The following is a 16,385-nucleotide window of genomic DNA, read 5'->3' on the forward strand; positions in this document are numbered from 1 at the left end:
ATCTTTATCAATCATCTGGATTAGGTGTTGAGTGTGCCTTCAGTCAGTCTGCACATAACACCAAGTTGGGTGATCTCCTGGAGCATAGGAAGACTCTGCAGAGGGATCTGGACAGACTGGATCGGTGGTCTGAGGCCAACAGTATGAGGTTCAACAAGGCGAAGTGTCAGGTCCTGCCCTTGGGTCACAACAATCCTATGTAAAGATACTAGCTGTGGCAGAGTGGCTGAAAAGCTGCTCAGTGTAAAAGGGCTAGATCAACAACCATCTGAATATGAGCCAGTAGTGTGCCCAGGTCCCAGTGTCCCCAGTGGCATCCTGGACCATATAAAAAATAGTGTGGCCAGCAGGATTAGGGGTGTGATTATCCCCCTGTACTCAGTGAGGAGAATCACAGAATATTCTGAGTTGGAAGGGATCCACAAGGATCATTAAGTCCAACTCTTAAGTGAATGGCCTCTACAGGGGTCAAATCTGTGGGAGAATTCAGGGATTACGACTCAACGGAAGGAATGTGTTTAAGAGAGAGATCATCACAGTGGTAACTTCTTGGGATCAGGTCACTTACAGACTTGCGGTTTCTTTTGTAAGGTTTCCCGGTGTTATGTTATCCCTCCCAACCCACGTGGTCCCTCTGGAGAGCGCCATGTTGCCTTCCTTCCCTGTACCAGTCCTCGCCTCTATACTAACCCCATCGGTTGTCTCAGACATCCCTCCCCAATCCCTGCATTCCTACTGGACCATGGTCCTCCTGTTTCCTCCATTGGTTAGTGGAGTCCCCAAACCACTCCTTTCCCCTCAGGCCTTTACCCAATCACATCCCTCTTCCTAAACCATCCCCTGACTTTTTGCTACCGGACTCCAGAGAGGCACACTGAGGTTCTTTCCTTCCGGCCAAGGGGGATCGCACCACAGAACGCCGTCTAGGAGAAGCAACTAGTGAGAAGTCGTCCACCAGGCAACCCCTGTTACAAATCCACAACTTTGGAATTATTAGCAATGTTCTCTAACCAGTTGAGCTGACTGCAGGGTCTGAGTTCACACCTCGAGTACTGTGTCCAGTTCTGGCCTCCTCGCTATGAGAAAGATTCTGTAGCATGTCCAGAGAAGGACATCAAAGCTGGTGAAGGGTCTAAACAGTAAGTCATACGAAGAGTGGCTGAGGTAGCCTGAAGAAAAGGAGGCTCAGGGGAGACCTTATGGCTCTCTACAACTACTTGAAAGGAGATTGTGGCCAGGGGGGTTGACCTCTTCTCCCTGGCAACTAGTCACAGGACAAGAGGAAATGACCTTAAGCTGTGCCAGGGGAGGTTCAGGTTGGACATCAGGAAGAATTTCTTCACCAAAAGTGGTCAGGCATCGAATCAGACTGCCTAGGGAAATGCTGGAGCCACTGTCTCTGGAAGTGTTCATGAAACAATTGGACGTGCCACTTAGTTTAGTTTGGTTTAGTTGATGTGATGGTGTTCAAAGGATGGACTTGATGATCTTGGAGGTCTTTTCCAACCTTAATAATTATATCATAGAATAGTAAAATCAACAGGGTTGGAAAAGACCTCCGACATCATCAAGTCCAACCCTTGATCCAATACTGCCATGGTTACTAGACCGTGGCAGTAAGTGCCACATCCAGTCTCATCTTAAAAACCTCCAGGGACGGAGAATCCACCACCTCCCTGGGCAGCCCATTCCAATGTCTGATTACTCTCTCTGTCAAAAATTTCTTCCTAATATCCAACCTAAACTTCCCCTGGCAGAGCCTGAGATTGTGCCCTCTTGTCCTACTGCTGGTTACCTGGGAGATCGATGCCCACCTGGCTACAACCTCCTTTCAGGGAGTTGTAGAGAGTGAGGAGGTCTCCCCTGAGCCTCCTCTTCTCCAGGCTGAACAAGCCCAGCTCCCTCAGCCTCTCCTCATAGGACTTGTGCTCCAGTCCCTTCACCAGCCTCGCTACTCTTCTCTGGACCTGCTCCAGCACCTCAATATCCTTCCTGAACTGAGGGGCCCAGAACTGGACACAGTACTCCAGGTGTGGCCTCACCAGTGCTGAGTACAGGGGAAGAATCACTTCCCTGGTCCTGCTGGCAACACTGTTCCTGATACAGGTCAGGATACCATTGACCTTCTTGGCCACCTGGGCACACTGATGGCTCTTGTTCAGCTTCCTGTCAATCAGTACCCCCAGGTCCCTTTCTGCCTGGCTGCTCTCCAGCCACTCTGTCCCCAGCCTGTAGCGCTGCATGGGGTTGTTGTGGCCAAAGTGCAGGACCCGGTACTTGGCCTTTTTGAACCTCATCCCGTTGGAATCATCCCATCGATCCAGCCTGTCCAGGTCCCTCTGCAGAGTCCTCCTGCCTTCCAGCAGATCAACACTCCCCCCCAACTTGGTGTCAACTGCAAATTTGCTAATGGTACACTCAATCCCCTCATCCAGATCATCAATAAAGATATTAAACAGGACTGGGCCCAACACTGATCCCTGGGGGATCACTAGTGATCGGTTGCCAACTGGATGCAGCACCGTTCACCACCACTCTCTGGGCCCAACCCTCCAACCAGTTCCTAACCCAGCAGAGAGTACCCCTGTCCAAGCCATGGGCTGCCAGCTTTTCCAGGAATATGCTATGGGAGATGGTGTCAAAGGCTTTGTTGAAGTCCAGATAGACCACATCCACAGCCTTCCCCTCATCCACCAGGGGGATCACCTGATCATAAAAGGAGATCAGGTTGGTCAGACAAAACCTGCTCTTCCTAAACCCGTGCTGTCTGGGTCTTATCCCTTGTCCATCCTGCAGGTGTTATGTGATTGCATATGATACTATGAATCTTTACTAAACCATTTTCATGATAGTATATCATTGTTTCTTAAATTACCACAGAGTTTTTGCCTCAACGATCTTGCCTGGGAGGCCTGTTCTACATTTAATGATTCTCCTTATGAAAAAAGTATTTCTTGACATCTGTTAAAATGTTATTTGTCTTTATATTCCCTTTAATCTCTTTGTCCTACTGGTAGTCATACTAGATGGAAAAAAAATAAGAAAATAACTAATAGCAGTATACAGTTCCTTATTTTTACAGAAAACTTAATAAAATTCCCTTTATGTGTATTATGCAGTTTAAAAATAAGCAAAGATTAACGGTACCTTCCTTTGTACAACCCTGGTGTTAATCTTATAATTCTCATTTTTCCACCGGGTTAGTTTTATATGATTTTTTCATTTAAGTTAGTGAGAAAAAATAGCAAAGGAAAATAATAACAAAAACAAATATAAAATTCAACAAAAAACCCCAGTCCTCAAATTCCTTTTTATTATCCAGATACTCTGTGAGGTTCTGCATTTTGCTATATGCTGAAGAGTGAGTGTGGTTTTTTTGAAATTCACTTGCATTTAATTTCTATCTCAACTACTGGGGTTTTTTTAATGAGATGGTACTTTCTTGGTATTTTGATATTTTAAGTTGTAGTAGGCCAGAACCATTTAAATTCACCAGTCTGTCATAGACTTGGAAAGATACAAACTTGTACAACCTGTGGGCTTTGGTGAGATAACCAGAAGAGGTGGTTTAAACTATCATTGTTACAAAAACAGTCTGATTTTTGAGGTGGAAATATTTCAGAAAGAGCTGCTGTATTTACCATCTATCTTTATATAATTATTAAACCTTCTTTCTGCTTCCTTTTGCCATGCTTCTCTGTGAGATGGTTCAAAATGAATATTGCTGCAGAGGAGCAGAGCTGTGCTACCTCTCTTCCTAATGAGGATACAGCCCAGGTCCTCATGTTAACTAATCATGTAAGTCTCAGAAATGTTTTCTCAGAAGATTTTTGTGTGATACGAAGAATGTCCCTATGCCCATGTAATAGTCCATTATATTTTCAATTTAAGAAGAAATTTAGGCTTCCATAAATAGCTGTTGTTGGTTGTTTCAGGTGCAAGGATTAAAAATATATAATGTACTGCATTAATAGTATATTTGTTGATCCATTTGTCTTTATGGTACCAGTTGATCTACCTTATGGCAAGTAAATGTAAGCATTGACTTTACCTTCAGAATGGTACAACAGGGCAACCGGTCAAGTTCAAGCTTCCCCACATTGTGTCAGTGATAGGAGGAAGATAGAGCACTTTTTGGGATGAAATAGCAATTATGGCTTCAGGTTCCTTAAACAAGAACAAAACAACTGCCCTCACAGAAGAGACTGCTAATGCATTCAGTCTGCATTCTTGTCACTTTGTGCTATGACAGTATTGTCATAATACAATGCAAAACAAATTCCTAACAACGATATTGGTCCCAAACATACATTTAAATCTAGACTATTTCTTCTAGAGGAACGAGATTTTTCGGGGAATTTTTTTTCAGTTTTATTTAAAATTTTAGGAAGATTCAAATAATTTCTACAAAAATCAAAACTCAATTAAAATTGCTTCTGGGTACATGATGGACTACACAGGATTACAAAACTGATAAGCAGACATGGGACAGGGTTGTTGGAGCTAATGTTGAATGCCTAAGTTTGTTTGAACTAAGAAAATTGTGTTTATTAATGGGTTTAGACATAATTTCTTTGCTCAATATCATTGACATATGTAATAAATCACTACCACCAGCATAAGAACTAAAAAATATTAATGGATTATAAGGAAAAAATAGGAGAACTATTGGAGAAAAACTGTTTTCAGGACTATATGTTGAAAAGATCTTGAAAAAACAAACTGCCTCATTCTGAACATTATTTGCAATTATTTGTTGTGATTTGATTCTGGCAAGGGCCAGGTAATAATAGCTACGTAATTAGAGATTTCTCATTTGTCATCTGTAATTCTTGAGCTGAAACAATTTCTTGACTTAAAGAATTAGAATACTTGGGTCTCTGATGATGTCTCCTTTACAGCCCTGTTTTTATACTCACCAAAATGAGATTTTCAAATAATAGTTGTATTCATACTAATATCAGCTGATCAAAGCCAAGCCTTCAGCAATGTTGCTTCCAGAGAAATTGCATTCTAGATTAGATTATAGGAAGGAAATGTTTTGCAAAACTGCTATGAATTTCAAAGAAGCATGCCCAGTAAAGCTCTTTTGTTAGAATTCTTGAGATGAGTAGCGTACAAAAGCCCTGATTTCAACATTTAGGTACCATCAGTTATCTGTTGTCCTGTTATCATGTCACAGGGATTCTCAACCAACCGTTTGCTATCAAGTCATCCTAAATAAATTCTTTATTTGAGTTGTGAAGATAAACCAGCCCATTAAACTTGTTGATATCCAGCAATGGCAAGATAACAGAGATTTTCGACTTTGCAAACTCTTTTTACTGATGAAGTTTAAATCTGTCCCTGTATCTAGTAACACAGGGATACAAGAAAATAATCCTGCTAGTTTATTAAATAGCAGTGGAAGACAGTTCAGCTGGAGGAAAAAATAGGCATAATTTCAGATATAAGCATTTTGGACACTCTACGATACCTGATCACTATATTAAGATATTTAAATGGGTCCTGTATAATGCCAAATTCATCCCAGAATTATGGAATCATAGAATGGTCTGAGTTGGAAGGGACCTTAAAGATCATCTGGTTCCAACCCCATTGCCACGGGAAGGGTCAGCTTCCACTGGATCAGGTTGCTCAGACCTCCATCCAACCTGGCCTTGAACACTTCCAGGGATGGGGTAGCCAGAGTTAGGCAACCTGTTCCAGTGCCTCATCAACCTCACAGTTATGAATTTTGTCCTAATATCAAATCTAAACCTACTCTCTTTCCTTTTGAAACAATTTCCCCTTGTCCTGTCACTACATGCCCTAGTAAAATAATCTCTCTCCATCTTTCTTATAGGCTCCCTTCAGGCACTGGAAGGCCACAATTAGATCACCCTGAAGCCTTCTCTTTTCCAGAATGAACAATTCCAATTCTCTTACCCTTTCCTCACAGGAGTGATGCTCCAGCCCCCTAACCATCTTGGTGGCCCTCTTCTGTACTTGCTCTAACAGATTTCCTTGCTGTTCTGAGGACCCCAGAGCTGGATGCAGCACTCCAGGTGGGGTCTCACAAGGGCAGAGTAGAGAGGCAGAATTCCCTCCCTCGACCTGCTGGCCATACTGCCTTTGACACAGCCCAGGACACAACTGACTTTCTAGGCTACGAGCGCACATCTCCGGGTCATGTCCAGCCTCTCATCCACCTGAAGTGCTTCTGGGCAGGGCTGCTCTCCCCCTATTCATCCCCCAGCCTATATTGATACAGGGCCCTGAGCCACGTGCAACATCTTGTACTTGGTCTTGTTAAACCTCATGAGATTCCTGTGGGCCCATTTTGTGGGTTTGTCCTTGTATATTCACTGTATGTATTATTAAAATATCTTTTGGACGGCAATAATAGTTCAATAATGCTTTTTGGAAGATGAAAGGACTTCCACGAAAAGAAAAAAAGTTGTCAGATGCAACAAGGAAGGCAGAATCATAGCTAAAAGAAAGGAATGGTTTTATGTGAAGTAACAACAATATCTGCCTTGACTCATGTGAGGGTATATAAAAATTCATTATCACATTCCACACTGAATATATCACCTTATTAATTACAGAATGTTTCAGTCCAGGGATTGGGGATAACCTACAAATAGCATGAAGTAGCTTACTGTCTCACACTTGTGAGATCCTGGATCTGAATATCACTGAATTATTGATACGGGTCAGAACCAACTCACTATGAGAGTGCGTGTGTGGAGGGCAGGGGAAAGGACTGGGCCTAGACCTGCAGGTACATGGCAGAGCCAGAAGGCCTGCAGATAAGGCCTGCTGAGAGTATATGGCAGAACTGGAGGGCCTGCAGCCCATGCAGAGCTCATGGCATCACTGAAGATGGTGTAGCTGGGCAGTCAGTCAAGGTAGAGCTGCCTGGTAGCCCTCCCACACCACACCACACCCATGATTGAAATCTCCATTGATTTCAACGGAGGCAGAAAATTTACAGAAGTGAAAGTTGTAGGCCATTTTATTACCTCGATTCTGTTCTGAACATCGCCTGTGTATAGCAAGAAGGGATATCATATACCGTGGTTCAGCTCTCACCCTGTAGACAATTAGTTTGTTCCTGGATAGTTTTAATGTGCTTCACTCATGAAGCATGAGGGGCAGTAGGACTAGTGCAGAACAGAGACATTTTACCCATTGCAAATGCTGTGCATTCTCACTTCATCTTCAGTTGTGGGCTACTGGTGGTGGAGAGCAGTATATAAGCAGAGACATGTGCAGCGAATACTTCTTGAAGTGGAAATCATCTGCATGGCCTCTGGTAGTCTAAGAAGTTGTGAAAATCCAGACTTTTTCGACTTGCTATCACACAGTTTTGATTGATGGGATTAAAAAGTAGTTTAAAGATCTTGGGGCACTATTCTGCAATTTTCTCATAATTTATTAATTTTAATTCATAATTTAAATGAGAAAGTTGTAAAACATGGCTCTATCTGAACTTGTTGAAAAATCAGTATTCTCTACCATGACTCCTTTGTTCAATTCTCTGCACCACATATCTGACATAAAGGTAGAGGAAACTAAAGGAAGGGATTTTTTTTGGCAGAGACAAAAAGGTACAGCCAAACAAAATATGTGTTTCTATTTAAAAGTTGTATTCTTTAAAAACAAGTTAACAGTCTTTCTTTGCCAAAATATACTAGTAACCAAAGGAGGGGCCCAGAAACAGATTCCTGGTAATCTAAGAAATGTGTGACAAACTTAGCAAATATCAGCTCAACAGCCCTTGGCAATGTATTTCTAATTGATGGTGAGATGCAAGGTGGGCAGGTGCAGTGAAGCAGAACATATAGAAATATTTAGGAATACCTTTGGAGAATTGTCTGTGACAATAAAGGAAATAGAAAAGACACTTAATGAACTCTTCTTGTCCTCTACTTATTACACAAATACAAAAAGTTACTGAGTAAAACTGAATGATGGGAGAGTAAAAACCATTTTCTGCAACATGTAATTAGCCTGCAATACTCATTATCCCTAATAACAGCAAGAGTAAGGGCAAGAGTTAATAAAGCAGTCAGATGCTTGAAATTGCAGCTGGACTCCAACAGGAGGATTTGCAAAAGAAACACAGAGATAATGTAATAAGTCTCCACCGATTTAGTTTACACTTCTCTGATAGCATGATCTCTGGAAAAGAGTTTTACATAGGTTATGCTACCTATATCTGCCTCCGATCTACCTTACAGAACCAGAACAAATCTTGATGACAACTTCATGGAACAGGTCCTAAAGACCTTCTAAGGAGATCCTAAGATGTCCTCCTTGATCAACTGCTTGTCAAAAGATTGGATCTCATGAGCGAAGCAGAAATTGGTGGCTGTCTTGGCTACAGTGATTGAGTTTAAAATCTCTGTTGACAGGAGGAAAAGTGTCAGCAAAATCTCAACTCTGGACATGAGGAGAGCAGACGTTGGGTTGCTCAGGGAATCAGTAAGAAAGGTCCCCTGGGAAAATGTTTTTGCAGCTGCTGGGGTCCATCAGTGTTGGTCCCTTTTCAAACATCACCTCCTAAGGGCACAGCAGCAGGCAATTCTCAAATGTTGGAAGTCAAGCAGGAGAGGCAGAAGACTGGCTTGGTTGAGCAGGGATCTTCTCTTGGATATAAGGCAAAAAAGGAAGGTGTACGCCCAGTGGAAGCAAGGTCAAGTAACATGGGAAGAATTCAGAGATGCTGCTTGCTGCTGTAGGGAGGAACTTTATGCCGCCAAAACTCAACTGGAGTTGAAGCTGGCCAGAAATGTGGGTGACAATAAAAAGAGTTTTTTCAAACATATTAATGGTATTAGGCATTATAGAAATATCATCAGCCCATTAGAGGATGAGGATGGTGTTCTAGGTTCGTGAGGATTCCCAAAATCACAAACACTGAGACACAACGAGTGTAAGCAAAGCAACTTTATTCTCTTACTTGCGATAGTAATTAATAGATACTGACCCCTGGATTTCTGAAAAGCTGCTGAGCAGAAGGAGATGGAGCATGGTACTCAGTGGGAGGGACAGGCCGGCCATGCACCTTCAGGGCATCCCCTGGATCAAGGCAGTGTGCATCTCATCCTCCTCACCCATCCAACCCAGAACCATCTCTTATATCCCTCTCTCAGGAGTGGAATTTTCCAATTGCGACATCAGCTCACGCGTGACCAGCACACAAACCGAGACCACAACTGCTTATGATACGAACTCCATGCCAACAACAGCTCTATTGTTTTCTCTTCTAAAAGTCAAGTTCCCACCAGTTAATCTAATCTATTGTTTCTCTTTCCAAAATTCAGTTCCTGTCCTAATCTATTGTTTTTCCTTCTAAGATTCAGTTCCCAACAGTGAAACTATACAATAATTTGCTGTGCCACATTGACAAACACAACCACGGACCAGGGCTTCAGGCAGGACTCAGGTCCCTGACACGGATGGTCACCTCAGAAAGAGGGACATAATGCAGAGGTGTTTAATGCTTTGTTTGTGCCTGTCTTCAAAATGGATGACGGACCATGGGTGTCTCAGTGCCCTGAGTTGGAGGACCATAACTGCGAGAATGATTAACTCCCAGTCGACTTTGTAGTTTTGCAGGATCTGCTGCTCCAGTTGGATCCCTACAGATCTATGGGACCTTGAAGAGCTGGTTGATGTCATTACAAAACCTCTCTCAACGATATCTGAGCAGTCTTGAGAATCCAGAGAGGTCCTAGTTGACTGGAAGCTGGCGAATATTGTCCTGATTTTCAAGAAGAGCAAGAACAAGGATCCCAGAAACTACAGGCCAGTCAATCTCACTTCAGTGCCCGGTAAAGTTATGGAGAAGATTATTCTGGGACATATTGAAACACACCTGAAAGGCAACACAGTCATCAGTCACAGCCAGCACGGCTTCATGCGGGGAAAGTCCTGCTTATCCAACTTCTGTGACAAGGTAACCTATCTGGTTGATCAAGGGAAGCCAGTTGATGTAAGCTTTTTGGATTTCAGTAAAGTTTTTGATGCAGTCTCTCACAGGATCCTTCCGGATAAAATATCCAGCACACAGCTGGATAAACACATCATGTGGTGGGTGAGTAATTGGCTTATGGGTCAAGTACAGAGGGTAATAGTGAATGGGGTAACATCAGACTGATAACCTGTCCCTAATTGGTTTCCGCAGGGCTCCGTCTTAGGCCCTGTGCTCTGCAACATCTTCACAAATGACTTGGACACAGGGCTGGAAGGGATACTGAGCAAGCTTGCAGATGACACAAAACTGGGAGGAATTGTTGACTCCCTCGAAGGCAGGGAGACCTTACAGAGAGACCTCGACAAAATATTGGAGGACTGAGCAATCATAACCATATGAAGTACAAGGGAAAGTGTCAGATTCTGCACCTGGGATGAAGCAACGCTGGATGTTCATACAGACCAGGAAATGAGATGCTGGAAAGCAGTACCATGGAAAGGACTTGGGGGTCCTGGTCAATGGCAAGTTGAATATGAGTCAGCAGTGCCCTGGCAGCCAGAAGGGCCAGCTGTGCCCTGGGGGGCATCAGGCAAAGCATCACCAGCCGGTTGAGGGAGATGATTGTCCTGCTCTGCTCTGCACTGGTGAGGTCTCACCTTGAATATTGTGTGCTGTTTTGGGCACAACAATGTAAGAAAGATATTAAGGTACTGAAGAGTGTCCAAAGGAGTGCAATGAAGATGGTGAAGGACCTTGAGGGAAATCTGTATGAGGAGCAGCTGAGGTCACTTGGTCTGTTCAGCCTGGAGAAGACTGAGGGGAGATGTCATTGCAGTTACAACTTCCTCATGATGGGAAGAGGAGGGGCAGGCACTGATCTCTTCTCTGTGGTGATCAGTGACAGGACCTGAGGGAATGGCCTGAAGCTGTGTTGGGAAGGTTTAGGTTGGACATTAGGAAAAGGTTCTTCACCCAGAGGGTGGTTGGGTTCTGGAACAGGCTCCCCAGAGAAGTGGTCACAGCACCAAGCCTGATAGAGTTCAAGAAGCATTTGGATGATACTCTAAGGCACATAGTGTGACTCTTGGAGATGGTCTTGTGTTCAACCAGGAGTTGGACTTGATGATTCTTGTGGGTCCCTTCCAACTTAGCATATTCTGTGATTTTGACTCTCTGATGCAGAAACTACACAGACTGCCTGTGAGACATCCCAGTGTATCTGTCAATACACAAGAACCCCAGATGTGCTCTGGCACAAGGGATTCCCAGTTCTTTTGAGGCGTTTGCTGGTCAGCATGAGCACCCAACTTGAATGCTCAATCAGTAGCCATGGATATTGGATCTTTGAGCTACATAAACCAGTTGGGTAGCTTTGGAACATATCAGCAGATATTAGACATCATTATTTTCAGGCTTTTTAACACTTCTGTGAATCAGAGCCCATGACATCAGGAGGATTTGAAAAACAGACAGAATTTTTTTTCTGGTTAGCTGAGGTAAGAGGAGAGATGTTAAACTGAAATATCCAGTCCAAAATAAAACAGAAAAAAAAAAGAAAACACTTCGGAAGCAACAGAAGTCCATTTGACTTAAGTCATGCCATTTAATGGCATAAACCATTTTCTAGCACTGGAGTGTTTTCTGTGTGTGGTTTCGGAATAGCAGATAGTGCTAGTGCCATAAATGGGGCTGATCTGAGTAAGGGTAGCCACAGATATGTTCATGTGAACAATAGTCAGCGTCTGCTACTTAGCTGCAGTTAGACAGACTCGGTCCCTCTTCTGATAAGGGCCTCTATGCCTGTCAAACAACTGTGCTTGGCCACATTTTCCTTTGTTTTATTTTAAACCTCTCTTTCTACTTAATCAGCAAGGCAAAGACCTTAGCATGAAACTATGACCACTCTTAATAAGAATGTAAGTTTTTTTCAATGAGGATCACTTCTTGGTATATTGTAGCAAACAGATTGCTTGGACAAATTACAGGAATTGAAAAATGGCATATAAGCACCATAATCCTGTTATATGAAGCAATGTTACAAGCTGGGTAGGCGCTGTCTCACATTCATAGGATCACTTCAAAAGATTTAATACTAGAATTTCAGAGAAGGTTAATGAAAGTAGTAAATGATATGCTAGAATTTGCAGGAAACAAGGCATTCAAAGAGCAAGGCACTCCTCCAGCCTCACTGTGCCTTTTTTATGATGGCAGCAAAATAGTCAAACTGACCATTACCCAGGACAGAAAGAATTTAAAGCCACTATAGGCGATTTTATTACATTGCCCACTGCAGTCTTTGGGATTGCACTCTTGGAAGCAGGCCTGAAAAAGGAAGGCAAGAGCAAGATTTCTATGCTGGATACTATGTCTAGACTGGCAGCCCAATGGGGTCTGTGAACAGTCACTCTCAGCAGAACCCTATGTTGCAGAATACAGGCAGGAGCTTCCCTCTCTGGGTGCTACAAAAAGCAAATTTACGTCTTTCATGATCTTTGTTCTTTGGCAATGGCAAGTATGAATTACTGAAATACAAAGAGAAAGGCAGGATACCGAGTTTGGCCAAAATTTTGACTTTTTATAAAGTTCTTTCATTTCCTACATGTTTCAGCATTGAATGAAGCATTGGAATTCCTTTCGCCCTTTTCTGCAAAACGCCCCTCTCTAGCTGATCGTGGCAAATGAAGTTTCACCATTTTCAGACATATATATTCACATTACAAATGAAAAGTTGCATATCTATACATTTATTTCAAAATGTGTAGTTTATTTCATAGTTCTGAGTGTATACAAAAAATACAGTAATTGCCATGCTAGAATACATGCCAAAGATTCAAAACTTTTTGCCAGGATTTCAATTGAATTTAGTTTCCTAGTGCTTATAAGGAGACATCTGTTGCTAATGGCAACTGTTTCAGTAATTGCAAATACTATAAAATAGACAGGGATATTTAAAAATTTATAGCATATTAGATTTAATTAATACGTTCAATTATGAGATGTCATTAATAATTTGAAATATGAATAAATATTTTTCTATATGTGTATGATTTGTATTAAACAAAATATATGCAATTCTCTCAGTAGTGTTAGAATGGAATATTTGTATAAATATTCCAGTGACTTAGTCTGTTATTTCATGACTTCTGCATGCCACAATTGAAATCTGGATTAGGTAGGAAGGAGTTACCGCGGGAGATTCAACAGAACTCTGTTGGCATTTCAAAACCAAGGTTTATTAGCAGAGTTGTAGTTGTATCATCAGTGCAGTGTTTATAGTTCATTCACCTCCAGGTGCAATTACCATATCTAACCTCACACACATTAATTGGTTTTATTATTAACTACCTTTCCTCAGTTGTTATATTTCCTTCAGCACAGTTATGTTTTTAAAATGTTATAATAAAATATAGAGAACTCTAGTGTGCTACTTAAAGTGATTTTTTCAAAGCTCCTTGAGGGCAACAGATAAGTGAAACATAGTAAGTAAAAAATTATTATTATTATTATTATTATTATTATTTATTATTATTATTATTATTATTCAGAAAGTATAGGAAAGACTGAAAATACAGTATATATATATGTCTATATATATTTGTTCTAGGGGTGTCTGAAGTACTTGTAGTTGCATTTCAGGGTTATTTCATTCTACTATAAAGACAAATAGAAGCCTATTATTTTCCTAAACCACATTTCACCTGAAAGCTGGCTTCCTTAACTATTAAAAAAAAAAAAAGGGCTAAGGTCTAAACGAGTAAGTTTATTCTAGCAGGAGATGGCATGGAAAATTAAAGCTGTAGTATTTCACTGAGTTCGAATTGGGTAAAGATATGCAGGAAATATTCTGCAGGGTTTCCCTTGTTAATATTTCTCCAAAACCTCCGGTACTGAGTAAAGGATGAGAGGTATTTTTCTCTGAGTCTTAATTGTGGTAGAAACCCATTTCAGACTGGAAGATCTCTGTACATTTATAGTAATCTCCACCTTAGACTCTCTCCAAGAAGACCCTGGACAAAAAGGACAGTCTGTTTTAAACATTTCCTTGATTGTGATGCCAGGTTAATTAGAGAATTCCTATCCTAACATGTTCCCTAAACTCCTTAAGGGAGATATTTTTAAATATGGAAGCATGGAAATTATACTGCTCTTGCTTCTCTCAGATTCAGTGGGATGAATTTAAAAGATACATGAAAATCTGCTAATCTATAGGAGTGTAAAAGGCTGTATCTTAAAGAATTTCTGCAATGGCTGCACTTGTACAGGACTACATTTAAACTAGACATTTCTAGCCATGCATATGCCACAACACACAGTTCAGCAACTGACCCAATCCAGAAAGATTTTACAACTTGTGTTGAATGCCTTGTCATAACAGCATTGCTGCAAGCAACCGTGTTAAAACCAGTATGAGCACCTTTACAAACAGCAGTATCATCATGTGTAATCGTAGTGTGTCTACATACAGATTGATTCAATCTAGTTGTAGATGTGTATGAGTTAACCATACACCTCTGAGGTAATTACTGTTCTCAATGGTGAAAATAACACACATGGAGAGATTAATTAATTTGACTGAACTGCTGGCTAAAAGACACTGGCCACAAGGAGCCTACTTACCTACCTTAGACTCAAGCCTTCTCAATTCTGGTGCTTCATTAGAACAGACAAATCCCATTCGCACTGCTTAATGGATCAGAAAAAGATAAAGTAGGTTCCACTTAAGACTTCACTACTTAGAATTTCACATCAAATCTAGAGAGAAATGAGCTGGAATGTCAGGGTGGAGGTCTTGAGACAACAATTCCCTAGTCCAAGACCCCTCCCACATCTCAACCCAGTGTGAGATGGTTTTCCAGACACCACACAAGACTCAAAATGGGGGAAAGGGAATATATATTACAATGACTGTACAAAATAAATAGTATAATACATTATATACAATCTTAATTATCTCTAGCATGACATAAGTATTTACAATGGATCAAATCTCTTCTTCCCTCCAAATAAAAGTCCAGGAGGGAAGAAGGAAAGATCCCTTTCCACTTTCAGAGCAGCAGTCTCTAAGGTAGCAGGCTCTCTTCCTCTCATGCAGCATCTATATCTGGATCTCTACCAGTACACACAAGGGGTATCCAAGCCCCTCGGCCTGTCGTCTTCAAGCGAGGGTCTTCTCTTCTGTGCACTGCGTAGCAGGGACAAAACTCGCGTCACCACATCATATCATGGGGCGTAATGGGACCCCATGAAGGTCCCTTCTTCAGGGGATTCACCCCTGAGTCAGAACATCTCGGGCAGCTTTCAGTTGAAAGCTTTTGATTCAAGAGTTCTACCAGAGCTCCTGTGTTCTGTCTCAGGTTGCCAGTTTGGCAGCAGTGGTGAGCGGGGGCCAAAATCACCCCCTTCCATTCCTTTAATCGTCCCAGTCCAGCTTTCTAGGATGCCTGATCTTTTCAGCTCTTTTCTGCAGTGCTGCTGCAGTTTTAGGACTTCCATTCAGTAGGAGTCCATCCTTTCCACTTAGGAAAGGTCACAAAAGGAGTTTGGGGTTTTTGGTTCAGTTTCTTACCCCAACTCTGTCTCTGTTTGAGCTTAGTTCTCTCTCTCTGCTGCTGGCTCTCTCTCGGCTCTCTCAGACAACTCTGTGTCTTCCTTGGCTGCATGCCGTCTGCTGCTTGGTCTTATCTCTCCTGGCTCTCTGCCACCGTTTCTTCGATCAGTGCAGTTCTGCCGCTGCTCCTGCTGCTTCTTACAATAGAGAAGCTCCTTCAGTTCTCAGCCACAGGTACTTAGCTCAGCCTGACGCTGTTCCAAGTCCCTGCAGCACCCCCAACCGGAGGCTGGGGGGGCCAGAGCCTGCCAGGGGGGCTCCTGCCCTTCTTCCTCTTGGCTTTACAACATGGCTACTTCTCCTACAATCAACCAACAACTAACCTTCTCTTCCATTCTGCTTGTGATATGTTTATATTTTGCAGAAGCACTCATTGGGTAAAACCTCAAAACTTCAAGGGCCACCACCCCCTGGGGTTTTACCATTTTATAACTGCAGGGGGAAAACTGTTCCCCCCCACACAGTCTGAAATTAAGCTTATCATAGGAAACATTCAGACATAGAGCAGGTAATATAGCTGCATGCTTTACAAATTTCATAGAACAGGCTAAATACCTATCTGGAAAGAATCCACACAACATACCTCTGAAAGCATTGGAATAGAAATAAGTTATTTGTCTTTCTATCCTCTAGGTCATTGAAAGGAAATTAAGTGTTCAGCTTTGAGGGAGATCCAAGGAGGTAACTAAGTTTAACAGAATAGCAATAGATGCCTCTGGCTGTCTGCAGAGATGCTAGTAAGATGTTACGGGGGGGAAAAGAGAGAGGCGCTATCCTAAGACTTCAGATATATATACTTAGGAAAGCAGT

General features: G+C 42.1%; 1 long non-coding RNA gene across 1 annotated transcript in view; it reads right to left on the bottom strand.

The window, feature by feature from the left end:
• Window positions 1-1,834: 1,834 nt before the first annotated feature.
• The window catches only part of LOC127474598 (uncharacterized), a 702,069-nt gene continuing 687,518 nt past the window's right edge, over window positions 1,835-16,385 (bottom strand). The window contains exon 3 of the long non-coding RNA XR_007905913.1: window positions 1,835-2,079. This is a non-coding gene — a long non-coding RNA (uncharacterized LOC127474598). The remainder of the gene's footprint in view (window positions 2,080-16,385) is intronic.

The sequence above is a fragment of the Manacus candei genome, unplaced genomic scaffold, assembly GCF_025592945.1.
Source record: "Manacus candei isolate 608988 ecotype Guabito, Panama unplaced genomic scaffold, ASM2559294v1 h1tg000043l, whole genome shotgun sequence".
Lineage (NCBI taxonomy): Eukaryota > Metazoa > Chordata > Aves > Passeriformes > Pipridae > Manacus > Manacus candei.